Here is a 13474-nt window from a genome sequence, read left to right on the forward strand (position 1 = left end):
GCTGGTCTCAAACTTCTGACCTCAGATGATCCTCCTGCCTCGGCCTCCCAAAGTGCTGGAATTACAGGCGTGAGCCACTGTGCCGGCCGATCTTGTTCTTTTTTATGGCTGCATAGTATTCCATGGTGTACATGTACCACTTTTTTTTATCCAATCTGTCACTGATGCTCATTTAGGTTGATTCCGTGTCTTTGATATTGTTAATAGTGCTTCAGTGAACATGTGACTTTATGGCAGAATGATTTATATTCTTCTGGATATATAACCAGTAATGGGATTGCTGGGTTGAATGGTAGTCCTGTTTTTAACTCTTTGAGAAATCACCATACTGCTTTCCACAATGACTGAAATAATTTATACTCCCACCAACAATGTATAAATGTTCCCTTTTCTCTGCAACCTTGCCAGCATCTGTTGTTTTTTGACTTTTTAATAATAACCATTCTAACTGGTGTAAGATGGTTTGGTAGTTTTGATTCACATTTCTCTAATGATCTGTGATATTAAGCTTTTATTCATATGCTTGTTGGACATACGTATGTCTTCTATTGAAAACTGTCTATTTATGTCCTTTGCCCACTTTTTAATGGGTTTTTTTCTTGTAAATTTGTTTAAGTTTTTTACAGATGCTGAATATTAGACCTTTGTCAGATGCATAGTTTGCAAATGGTTTCTCCTATTCTGTAGGTTGTTTGTTTACTCTGTTGATAGTTTCTTTTGCTATGCAGAAGCACTTAAGTTTAATTAGATCCCGTTTGTCAATTTTTGCTTTTGTTGCAATTGCTTTTGGCATCTTCGTCCTGAAATCTTTGCCTGTTCCTGTGTCCAGAATGGTATTGCCTAGGTTGTCTTTCAGGGTTTTTATAGTTTTGGGTTTTACATGTAAGTCTTTCATCCATCTTGAGTTGATTTTGGTATATGGTGTAAAGAAGGGGTCCAATTTCAATATTCTGCATATGGCTAGTCAGTTATCCCAGCACCATTTATTGAATAGGGAGTCTTTTCCTCATTGCTTGTTTTTGTCAGCTTTGTCAAAGATCAGATAGTTGTAGGTGTGTGGTCTTATTTCTGGGCTCTCTATTCTGTTCCATTGGTCTATGTGTCTATTTTTGTAACAGTACCATGCTGTTTTGGTTCCTGTAGCCCTGTAGTATAGTTTGAAGTCAGGTAATGTGGTGCCTCCAGCTTTGTTATTTTTGCTTAGGATTGCTTTGGCTATTCGAGCTCTTTTTTGGTTCCATATGAATTTTAAAATAGTTTTTTTCTAGTTCTGTGAAGAATGTCATTGGTAGTTTGATAGGAATAGCATTGAATCTGTATATTGCTTTGGGCAGTATAGCCGTTTTAATGATATTTTTCTTCCTATCCATGAGCATAGACTGTTTTTCCATTTGTTTGTGTCAGCCCTGATTTCTTTGAGCAGTGTTTTGTTATTCTTATTGTAGAGATTTTTCACCTTCCTGGTTAGCTGTATTCCTAGCTACTTTGTTCTTTTTGTGGCAGTTGTGAATGGGATTGCATTCCTGATTTGGCTCATGGCTTGACTCTTGTTGGTGTACAGGAATGAGAAATGCAAATTAAAACCACAAAGAGATATACCTCTATACAGTCACCAGAAATGCTAATATGAAAAATATATGTAACATCAAATGTTAGTAAGAATATGAAACACTGGAATTCTCTTATACCACTGAAGAAAATGTAAATTGGTACAACCACTTTAGAACACTATTCGTGTTTACCAGAAATGAACATAGCACACTCAATAACGCAACACCCTCAAGAGAAATGCGAATATATATGAACCAAAATTATATACAAGAATATTCATAGTAGTAGTCTTTTTTGTTTTATTGTTGTTTTTATTTTTTTATGTTTATTTATAGCAGTACTATTTGTAATTGCCAAAAACTGAAAATAAGCTAGATTGCTCACTGCAATATAATGAATAACTATAAATTGTGGTGTGTTCATACAATTCTACACAGTACTGAAGATGAACAAGCTGCTACTACATGTGACAGAGATGAACCTCACAATTGTAAATAAAAGAAACTATAGGCAAATGACTATATCCTATATGATTTAAATTGTATAACATTTAAAAAGAGGCAAAATGAATCTATGAATGTAGAAGTTATCATAGAGATTACATTTGGGGAGAAATGTGAAGGTAGAACCTCCCTCTGGTTCCTTCTGAATGTGACAATTGTTCTGTTTCTTTATCTGGGTGATGGGTTACATGAGGGTGTTGACTTTGTGACAAATTAATATTCTTCATATTTGAAACTTGTATACTTTTATGAAGATATATTTCCCTTCAATGAAAGCTTTAACTAAAGGGATAAAATAATGTATTTTCCCTAGATGGCTGGAAATGGTCAAACAAGAGTTGGTGAGGATGCTGCACATTTGTTCCATCCCTTTCCTGTCCCAGCCCTCTCCTTTTTAGCTAATGAATACATGCTACGAGGCATCAAAAGCTCTCTCCACTTCCTACATGTGGTTTGCCCGATAGGAATATTATTTCAGAAAACACAACTACTCCTTTCAGACTGTGGAATAATTCTCAGATAACATGTAGCTTATAGTTAACACCACATGTTCCTTGACTAAAAACTCCAAGCTACTTGAACAAAATCTAGGACTCTGAAGACATGTTTTTCCAGAATAGGTTAATTAGATACATTCATGCTTAGGTTAAAGGAATACAACTGAATGAGTTACTGCAGGCTTTTCTCATCCTTAGAAATCTTTGAAATTGTAAAGGGTCTTTAATTTCTGCATAGCCCAATCTACTGCACAGTATGCAACAAACTCTCTTTTGCTTTGGTAGTGTTATCTCTCATCCTTTTCATGCTTTGGTAGTATTACTTCTCATCCTTCCCATAGCCACAGAAATACAGCAAAATCTGTGTAAATCTGCCCTTGTTCAGTAACAGCAGAGAGTATGCTTGGCTGAAGCAGAAGAAAGCTGCTCTCTTGCCTCCTATTCCTTTTTTTTGGAGATGTTCAGGGTAGTAAAATGAGTTTAGTGCTGAACTCATGAAGATGATCTTTAATGCCTTACATTCACAGGTTTCTCTCTAAATAAAAATCCTAGTTAACTATGAGCCGTTTTGATGAATAATGGAAATATATTTCAGAGCAAGTAGGTTCTATTAGAACTAGCTTTTTAAAAAAGATAAACTCCTGACTCATCCTGCCTCCCAAAGATGATGACTGGGAGGTGTCCAACAAAGCGTCCAGATCTGGGCTTTCAGCACTTGCTCGTGCTGCGTTGCCAGCTCACTGCTCGCTTTTCCGTGGATCCTGGCAGGTGGAATGTTTATAGATTTTTGCAAATGTAGCATGCCTTTTATCAGATGATAAGTGTGCCAATTTGTAACCGGGACATAAAAGAATCTAAATTCATAGAGAAAATTGTACTAAATGACCTTCACATTTGCTTCTGACACTCAGATTCTATTATTTTAAACAGAAAAACTGTAAGAATCACATTCTTTTTTCCTCACTAAACAAACCTAGGTGCTTTTAAAGCAAAGCAATATACGTCAATATTGGTCACCAAGTCCACCACATTCAAAACTAATAAATAACTTTAACAAGATGGTTTTAAAATTCCAGATATTGCCATGTTTGACATTTTGAGAGGTATCTCTTGGCAACAAAGCTAGGAGTCAGCTTGAGGAATTCTGTTCCAGAAACCTACTGTTTTAGCCACTTGGCTCAGAAATTAAGTAAAAATAAATGAAGAGCACTTAAGCCATAAACACAAAAGCTACCCTGAAAATATCAAGAAGTTCTAATTTTCCTTTTGCTGTGCCTGAAACCTTCCTACTTCATCTTTGTGAAAGGACCTCACAAAACCAAGTTACGCATGTGGAAACATGGCCTGAGACTCTGTTTTGTCGATAAGTAGACAGCATTCTCAAAGCAACTTCCCCAATGAAAAGAGCTCACATAATTTTAGAACAGTAGTGACACTAAATACACACTGTATGTGAACATCATTTTTATATTATACAACTGACGGCATGGTTTAAGGCAAAATTGGTGAGACTATTATGCCATTAACCCTTTTTTTTTTTTTCCTCCCACGTTCAAGCAATTCTCCTGCCTTAGCCCCACAAGTATCTGGGACTACAGGCATGCGTGCCACCATGCCTGGCTAATTTTTGTATTTTTTAGAGATTGAGTTTCACCATGTTGCCCAGGCTGGCATTGAACTCCTGAGCGCAAGCGGTCTGCCCACCCCAGCCTTCATTAACCTTTTATAAGGGAATCTAGGAACAAGATTTCTGTCCTTCTCACTCCACCCCCCAAAATGAGTTTTCCTAGAAACAGAAACTTTTCACTTTGCCAAAACATTTCAAAGTTAATTGTTTTGAATTTTATAAAATGAATCTTCCTGACTTCTTGTGCAGATGATACTGGTAAAATATTTTTCTTGGTGACACAGAATCATTGTCCGCAAGATAGTGACCTTCTTTCAAGACATACATTGTTACTGCACTACCTGGCCACAAACTACTGTCTTTTGTTTTCTTCATAACTTCCATCCTTTACATCAAAGGTTGTAACTATGACCTCTTTGGCCTGCCTCTGGCACTCCCCTCCCCTACTCCATAGCTTCTATAGGTGTGACTCCTGAAGACTGGGAAGCCAGATCAACAAGCTCATTGAAATCTATGCAAAGTAAAAATAAATTCTCTCTGGCTCCTCATTCATTCAGTAGATGCTTATGAATAAGAAAACGTCTGCATGCCTTTGACATCTCTTTAGGTGCTTCTCTATTTTCAAGCTTACTTTTTTTCTTCATTATTAGATAAATAGGCTATAAATTTAGTTAAGTATCCTCTATGTCAACACAAAGAGTGTATTTTAAAAGACTGTAAATAAGAGTATTCAAAAACCGTTTAACAATTAAAGTAAGGAGTTTACTATCCCATTAGGCACATAAACAAAAGGAATTTGACAGTAATAAGTGTCAAGGATACCTTGTTTTACTACACTTCACCTTACTGTGCACCACAGATACTGTGTGTGTGTGTGTGTTTTTTTTTTAGATGGAGTTTTGCTGTTGTCCCCCAGGCTGGAATGCAATGGCACGATTTCTGCTCACTGTAACCTCCACCTACTGGATTCAAGCGATTCTCCTGCCTCAGCCTCCCGAGTAGCTGGGATTACAGGTGTGTGCCACCATGCCCAGCAATTTATTTTTATTTTTATTTTTAGTAGAGACAGGGGTTCACCAAGTTGGCCAGACTGGTTTCAAACTTCTGACCTCAGGTGATCCACCCACCTTGGCCTCCCGAAGTGCTGGGATTACAGGCGTGAGCCACTGCGCCCGGCTAGATACTGTGTTTTTTTTTACAAATTGAAGGTTTGTTGTAATCCTGTGTCAAGCAATTCTATCAGTGTTATTTTTCCAACAGCATGTGCTCACTTTGTGTCTCCGTGTCACATTTTGGTAATTCTAACAATATATCAAACTATTTCACTATGATTATATCTGTTATGGTGATCTGTAATCCATGATCGTTGATGTTACTATCATAACCATTTTGGGGCATCATGAACTGAACCCATGTAATACAGCGAACTTAATTGATAAATGCTGCATGTATTCTGACTGCTCCGCTGGCCAGACATCTCCAATTAGGCCAATTAATAACCCTACAATGGCCTCTAAGTGTTCAAGTGAAAGAGTTGCAGGTCTCACATTAAATCAAAAGCTAGAAATGATTAAGCTTAGTGAGGAAGGCATGTTGAAAACTGAGATAGGCTGAATGCTAGGTCTCTTGTGCCAAACAGCCAAGTCGTGAATGCAAAGGAAGGGTTCTTGAAGGAAATTTAAAGTGCTATTCCAGTAAGTATATGAATGATAAGAAAATGAAACAGCCTTATTGCTGATATGAAGAAAGTTGTAGTGGTCTGGATAGAAGATCAAACTAGCTACAAAATTCCCTTAAGCAAAAGCCTAATCCAGAGCAAGGCCCCAACTCTCTTCAATTCTGAAGGCTGAGAGAAGTGAGGAAGCTGCAAAGGGAAAGTTGGAAGCTAGCAGAGGTTAGTTGATTCATGAGGTTTAAGGAAAGAGGCCGTCTCCATAACATAAAAGTGTAAGGTGAAGCTGTAAGTGCTGATGTAGAAGCTGCAGCAAATTATCCTGAAGATCTAGCTAAGATCACTGATGAAGGTGAGTACACTAAACAATAGATTTTCAGCGTAGGCAAAACAGCCTTCTATTGGAAGAAGATACCATCTAGGACTTTCACAGCTAGAGAGAAGTCAACACCTGGTTTCAAAGCTTCAAAGGACAGGTTGACTATCTTGTTAGGGGTTAATACAGCTGGTGACTTTAAGTTGAAGCCAATACTCATTAACCATCCCCCAAGTTCTAGGACCCTTAAAATTCATGCTAAATCCACTCTGCCTGTGCACTATAAATGGAACAACAGAACCTGGACAACAGCACATCTGTTTACAGCATGGTTCACTGAATATTTTAAGCTCACTGATAAGACTGACTGCTCAGAAAAAAAGATTCAGTTCTAAATATTACTGCTCTTTGACAATGTGCCTGGTCACCCAAGAGCTCTGATGGAACTCTACAAGGAGATTGTTTTCATGCCTGCTAATGTGTGATAACATCCATTCTTCAGCCCATGGGTCAAGGAATAATTTTTATTTTTAGTCTTATTATTTAAGAAATATAGTTCTTAAGGCTATAGCTGCCATAGGTCGTGGTTTCTGTGATGGATCTGGGCAGAGTAAACTGAAAACCTTCTGGAAAGGATTCAGTGTTATAGATGTCATTAAGAACATTCATGATTCATGGGATGAGGTCAAAATATCAACATTAACAGGAGTTTGGAAGAAGTTGATTCCAATCCTATGGATAACTTTGGGAAAGTAACTGCAGATGTGGTGGAAATGCCAAAAGAACACAAAGTGGAGCCTAAAGATGTGACTGAATTGCTGCAATCTCATGTTAAAACTTGAGTGGATGAGGAGTCAATTCTTATGGATGAGCGAAGTGACTTTTTTTTTTTTAGTTAAAATGTAGTCCAGGTGAAAATGCTGTGCACATTGTTAAAATTACAAGAAACTACTTAGAATAGTACATAAACTTAGTTGATGAAGGAGCAGCAGGATTTGAGGGGACTGACTTCGATTTTGAAAAAGGTCTGTGGGTAAAATGCTGTCAGACAGCATCGCATGTTAGAGACAAATCTTTTGTGAAAGAGTCAATTGATAGGGTCAACTTCATTGTCACAGCCACCCCAACTTTCAGCAACGACCACCCTGCGCAGTCAGCAGCCATCAACATTGAGGCAAGACCCTCCACCAGCACGATTCTGACTTGCTGAAGGCTCAGGTGATCATTAACATTTTTTAGCAATAAAATATTTTTAAATTAAGGTATGTACATTTTAAAAGACATAATGCTGGTCGGGAGTGGTGGCTCATGCCTGTAATCCCAGCACTTTGGGAGGCTGAGGCGGGTGGATTGCCTGAGATCAGGAGTTCAAGACCAGCCTGGCCAACCTGGTGAAGCCCTGTCCCTACCAAAAGTACAAAAATTAGCCGGGCATAATGGTGGGCACCTGTGATTCCAGCTACTTGGGAGGCTGAGGCAGGAGAATCGCTTTAACCCGGGAGACAGAGGTTGCAGTGAGCCGAGATTGTGCCACTGCACTCCAGCCTTGGCAACAGAGCGAGACTCCGTCTAAAAAAAAAAAAAATTAAAGGCAGAGCATACACACTTCTGCTCTCATCACTCCTATCTTAAACTTTCCTGGGACCTTGAAGATATGCAAATTTGAAAGCTGCATCCTAGTCACATCTGTAACCATCTGCGTTGTCCTGAGTTCTTGATCATCTAGTAAGTGGGAATTCTTCTACTCGACCTGTTGCACAGGGATTTTATGAGTGAAATAATCTAGTATATATAAAACAATAAAATATTTTGATGAGATTTTACATCATTACATTTATTAAACAATTAAATGAAGAGATTGCCTAAATTGATCATGTCAATAAATTTAATTATTGACAACAAAGAACAAGAATGATTAAAACACAGATGATTAAAAAATATTTTAACAATTAAATTTCAATTTATTCTTCTCTGAGTTTTTAATCAGATCCAATAGCAAAAAGGACCTAACATCTCATCTTTCTCTACCTCATGTCCCTTTGGTAGAATTTTAAGGAATAATAAAATGGCCAAGGAGAAAAACATGGGAGAGCAAGGAAAAAGATCACATAAATAATCTGCCAGGCTCTCAAACAATGTAAGGAATAGATGAAAAGAAGTATGTAACTATGGGGAAAAATTAAGATTTTTGTCTTGGAGCAGGCCATACATATTAATATTTTTGTCACTTCTAATGGGCACTAAAAATATAATCTGTTTTCTTCAATCTTTTCCACCTATTCTAAATGGATAGTAAAAAGTTTGGCAAAAGCTGGCGCGGTGGCTCATGCCTGTAATCCCAGCACTTTGGGAGGCTGAAGCGGGTTGATTACTTGAGGTCAGGAGTTCAAGACCAGCTTGGCCAACATGGTGAAACCCTGACTCTACTAAAAATACAAAAATTAGCCAGGTGCAATGGTGTGTGCCTCTAATCCCAGCTACTCAGGAGGCTGAGGCAGGAGAATCACTTGAAACCAGGTGGAGGAGTTTGCAGGGAGCCAAGATCGTGCCACTGCACTCCAGTCTAGACGATAGAGCGAGACTCTGTCTCAAAAATAAATAAATAAATAAATAAATAAATAAATAAATAAATAAATAAAAGTTTGGTAAAGGGACAAAATAAAATAGATTCTTAAAGTTCAAGCCAACAATTATTGACTGAATATCTATTCTGGGTCTAATATGTTAAGGATATAAGAGTAGATTATAGTGTTACTCCTGCCCTCAGAGAGCTTATCATCCTTAAACAAAGAAAAGACTACACAAGGAATTATTAGAGAAGACAGTAGAAAAACTCTTGATCAGAAGAAATTATCTGTCCTACCTACCATTACAGTTAACCATAGAGTTCAGTAACTACATAGCCCACATACTTGAAATCCGTAGCTCATTACATGAGATAGGTTGTTCTAAGAATTCAAACTTTTATTTTAAACACACCTGAAGTTTACAGTCTGTCAACCTTAAATATTTCCTTCAATGCTCCACCTCCAGGAAAATCTGACAAAAGCATTATTACTTGTTGTGCTTGACAATTAAGCAATGAGTCAAGCTTGCCTGGAGACATATAACTGGCAATTATTTTCCCTCTGATCTCATTGTAGTATTTTTATTGCATATCTAACGTTGAAAATGTATTATGTCTATTTTGTGCCGTCACTGTGGATACTTGGACGAATAAAACAGTTCCTACCATAAAGGAGCTCACCAAAGACACAGAGTTTTAATGCAATGCAGCTAAATGTGACAGGCATGTACATGGTATCACTGGGATATGGAGGAAAGGCACACATAGGAGGATGGTAAGTTTGATCACTTGGGTGACATTCACCTGAGCGTCCATTGTATATTTTTGTCTCTTTATAAGCCTGGTGAGGAAGGAGAAGATGGGTAGGAAGGGACAGAATTTCTGGAGAATGTGGGATTTTGCCAGGCAAAGCAGAGAGGAAGGGGTGAGAATATCAGGTAGAGGGAACAGCAAAGCACCAAGCTGGGAAAAATCAGAGCATGAGTCTGGGCCACAAGCAGAATAGTGTCACGATGAGTATAAGAGGTAGGCCAGGAGCAGATTATGAACCTTGAAAGCCAGTGTTAGAGATTGGTTTATCTTCCAAGTTAGTAGTCTCCAACGTATGGTGTGCCCTGGAATACTGGAGAAATTTTAATTCTCTTAAAAAATTTCTACGCTTTTGTGTATATTTCATATGCATGCACATGTGTGTATATATGTATATAAATATACACACATACATATACATACACATGTATATATATATATATATATAATTTTTCATTCATTGAAATCAGGACCTTAATTAAGAGGATGACTGGGGGTGGGATGAATAAAAAAGCTCTTTTAGGGTTATTAAGTACTTAAAAACATGAGGAGGAGCTGTCCAGCAGGTAGCTATAAATGAAAGTGAAGATCTAGGAGGGGCCTTTGCTTAGATATGTAGATTTAGGAGACATCCAATGAAGAGAGAAAAAAAAAATCAATGAACCAATGGCAGAATCTTGGGAAACACTAACATTTACAATAATATGGGCACTTAAAAATTTTTTTTGTCTTTATTCTCATATTTGAGAACTGTGAATGACTACTTTTTTCAAAAGTAAAATTAGAGCACAAGAAGCAGTGCTTGCACTTTTATTTAAAAACTCCCAAATATTAGTACAAAGTAACTGCTAGGCCTTATTATTCCTTAGCATATGAAAGTGAGACACAATGCATCATGAAGGGGAAAAAATGTTAGTAGTCTAGCAGCAATTCAGAAATGAAAAAAATTTCTTGCCATTTTGGGGGGCATCCAATTAAGGATTTTAAAAGTCTACCATGAAACGGGCACTTTGAAGAAGTGGCTGATTACAGGGCTGGCTCAGAGAAAATACAAAGTGAACTTAGGATACCTTGTGTCAAAAAGCAAGGAAGTGCTTCGAGATTAAAGGGACTGTCAATAGGACATAAGAGCCGGCTTAGAGAGGCTCCCTCTAGCCAAATCTGGGATGATTTGAAAATCAAGAAGCAGCATAAATTCTAACACATAGGGTATTTTAAAAAATCTGTGAATCAAAAGTGTGAAAGAAAAATGGAAAGTTCTTGTTCACAAAAAAGTCAGTCAATAAATGTAGAATGAATGATGGTATTAGAAAACCCCTATCTTAAACAGGCACGGTGGCTCACGCCTGTAATCCTAGCAATTTGAGAAGCTAAGGCGGGTGGATCATTTGAGCCCAGGAGTTTGAGACCAGCCTGGCAACATGGCGAAACCCTGTCTCTAACAAAAAAATACAAAACTTAGCTGGATGTGGTGCCACACACCTGTGGTCCCAGCTACCCAGGAAGTTGAGGCTGCAGTGAGCTGTGATCATGCCACTGCAACTGCAGCCAGTGTGACCAAGCAAGACCCTGTCTTGAAATAAATAAATAAAATTCCCATGTTGCAACTCCTATTTAATAACTGATTGATGCAAAGAATCAACAGATGTTAAAGCCATTGGGTTAGATTGTTGAGGAATAGGATATTTGCATAGTCTCAACAGGTTCCTTCTTAAAGTGAAAAAGTATCTTGGAATGGAAAGATAAGGCAAATATCACTTTAACCAAATGTTACCAATAATAGGACAAACTGACATGTGCCTTCTGATGCCATACAAATGGAAAGTACATATCTTCCAGGCAATATCCTTTAAATCTAATCATGAAAGAAACAGACAAATCTAGAAAGCGGAGCATTCTATAAGTCAACCATCCTGTAGTCTCCAAAAATGTTAGTACCAGAAAAAGGCAACTAGCAAGGCATGATGGCTTGTGCCTGTAACCCCAGCTACTCAGGAGGATTGCTTGAGCCTAGGAGTTCAAGACCAGCCTAGGCAACAAAGCAAGACTCCAACTCTTAAAAACAACAACAACAAAACAAACAAAAAACAAAACAAAACAAAACTTAGCATTGTGGCTTGAGCCTGTAGTTCCAGCTACTTGGGAGGCTGAGGCAGGAGGATCGCTTGAGCCCAGGAGTTTGAGGCTGCAGTGAGCTATAATGATGCCACTGCACTCCAGCATGGGCAACAGAGCAAGACCTTGTCTCTAAAAAATAAAATAAAATAAAATAAAATAAAATAAAATAAAATAAAATAAAAATAAATAAAACAAATTGGCCAGGCGTGGTGGCACATGCCTGTAATCCCACCACTTCGGGAGGCCGAGGTGGGCAGATCACCTGAGGCTGGGAGTTCGAGACAAGCCTGGCCTACATGGTGAAACCCCGTCTCTACTAAAAAACAAAAATTAGCCAGGCATGGTGGTGCATGTCTGTAATCCTAGCTACTCGGGAGGCTGAGACACAAGAATCGCCTGAACCAGGGAGGCGGAGGTTGCAGTGAGCTGAGATCATGCCACTGCACTCCAGCCTGGGTGACAGAGAGAGACTCCATCTCCAAAAAAGAAAAAAATGATAAAAATAAAACAGAACACCAGAGAGAAATCAAAGAAGAGTCTACTTTTTTAAAAAGGGGGCAGGGGCCTAGCACCGTGGCTCACACCTGTAATCCCAGCACTTTGGGAGCTGAGGCGGGCAGATTACCTGAGGTCGGGAGTTTGAGACCAGCCTGGCCAACATGGAGAAACCCCATCTCTACTAAAAGTACAAACATTAGCTGGGCGTGGTGGTGGGTGCCTGTTATCCCAGCTACTTGGGAAGCTGAGGCAGGAGAATCGCTTGAACCTGGGAGGTGGAGGCTGCGGTGAGCCGAGATCGCGCCATTGCACTCCAGCCTGGGCAACAAGAGGGAAACTGTCTTAAAAAAAAAAAAGAAAAGAAAAAGAAAAAAAGGTGGGGGGTGGGCACAGGGGTAATTACTCTAGAGGAAAGGATGAAAAGGAGGAGACTAAACTTAATGTATCAACTATGTCTGAGTTCACAACAAAAATAAAACATTTAGATATAAAGGATATTTCAGGAGCAATTGGGGAGTATCGATTTTATATACATTAGCTATTATTGAGTCAATGTTAAATTTCTTGGGTGTCATAATGGTATAGTGGTTACATAAAAGAATGTCCTTGTTCTTAGATATGTGGTGATATATTTAGCAGTCAGTCATCATGATGACTGAAGTTTATTTTCAAAAGGATCAGTGGCCGGGCACGGTGGCTCATGCTTGTAATCCCAGCACTTTAAGAGGTCGAGGCGGGCGGATCACGAGGTTGGGAGATCGGGACTGTCCTGGCTAACACGGTAAAACCCCGTCTGTACTGAAAATACAAAAAATTAGCCGGGCGTGGTGGTGGGCACCTGTAGTCCCAGCTACTCCTGTGAACCCAGGAGGCGGAGCTTGCAGTGAGCCGAGATCACATCACTGCACTCCAGCCTGGGCGACCGAGACTCCATCTCAAAAAAAAAAAAAAAAAGAAATATACACATAAGAGATAGGAGATAAATATAACAAAATGTGAACACTTGGTGAATTAGATAAAAAGAAATGGATATTCACTGTCCTATGTTTATAGCTTTCTGTAGCTTTAAAAAATTTCAAAAGTAAAAGTCAGAAAAAACATAATTTATGTGTGGCTAATATGCTATAGTTGATTTTATTTAGATGAATGTGCTAAGTACTAATAAATTATTTAGTACTTTTTCAAAAGCCCACCATGAAATTCTTTCCCATCAAAGCTAACCAAGCTAAAAGGTGAACTGTCACATCTAGCAAGTGCCAGCAACATTTTATCTTCCTCCCCAATGTGAGTCAAGAATCATGTTTGATCTACCTGTG

The sequence above is a fragment of the Nomascus leucogenys genome, chromosome 14, assembly GCF_006542625.1.
Source record: "Nomascus leucogenys isolate Asia chromosome 14, Asia_NLE_v1, whole genome shotgun sequence".
Taxonomy (NCBI): Eukaryota; Metazoa; Chordata; class Mammalia; order Primates; family Hylobatidae; genus Nomascus; species Nomascus leucogenys.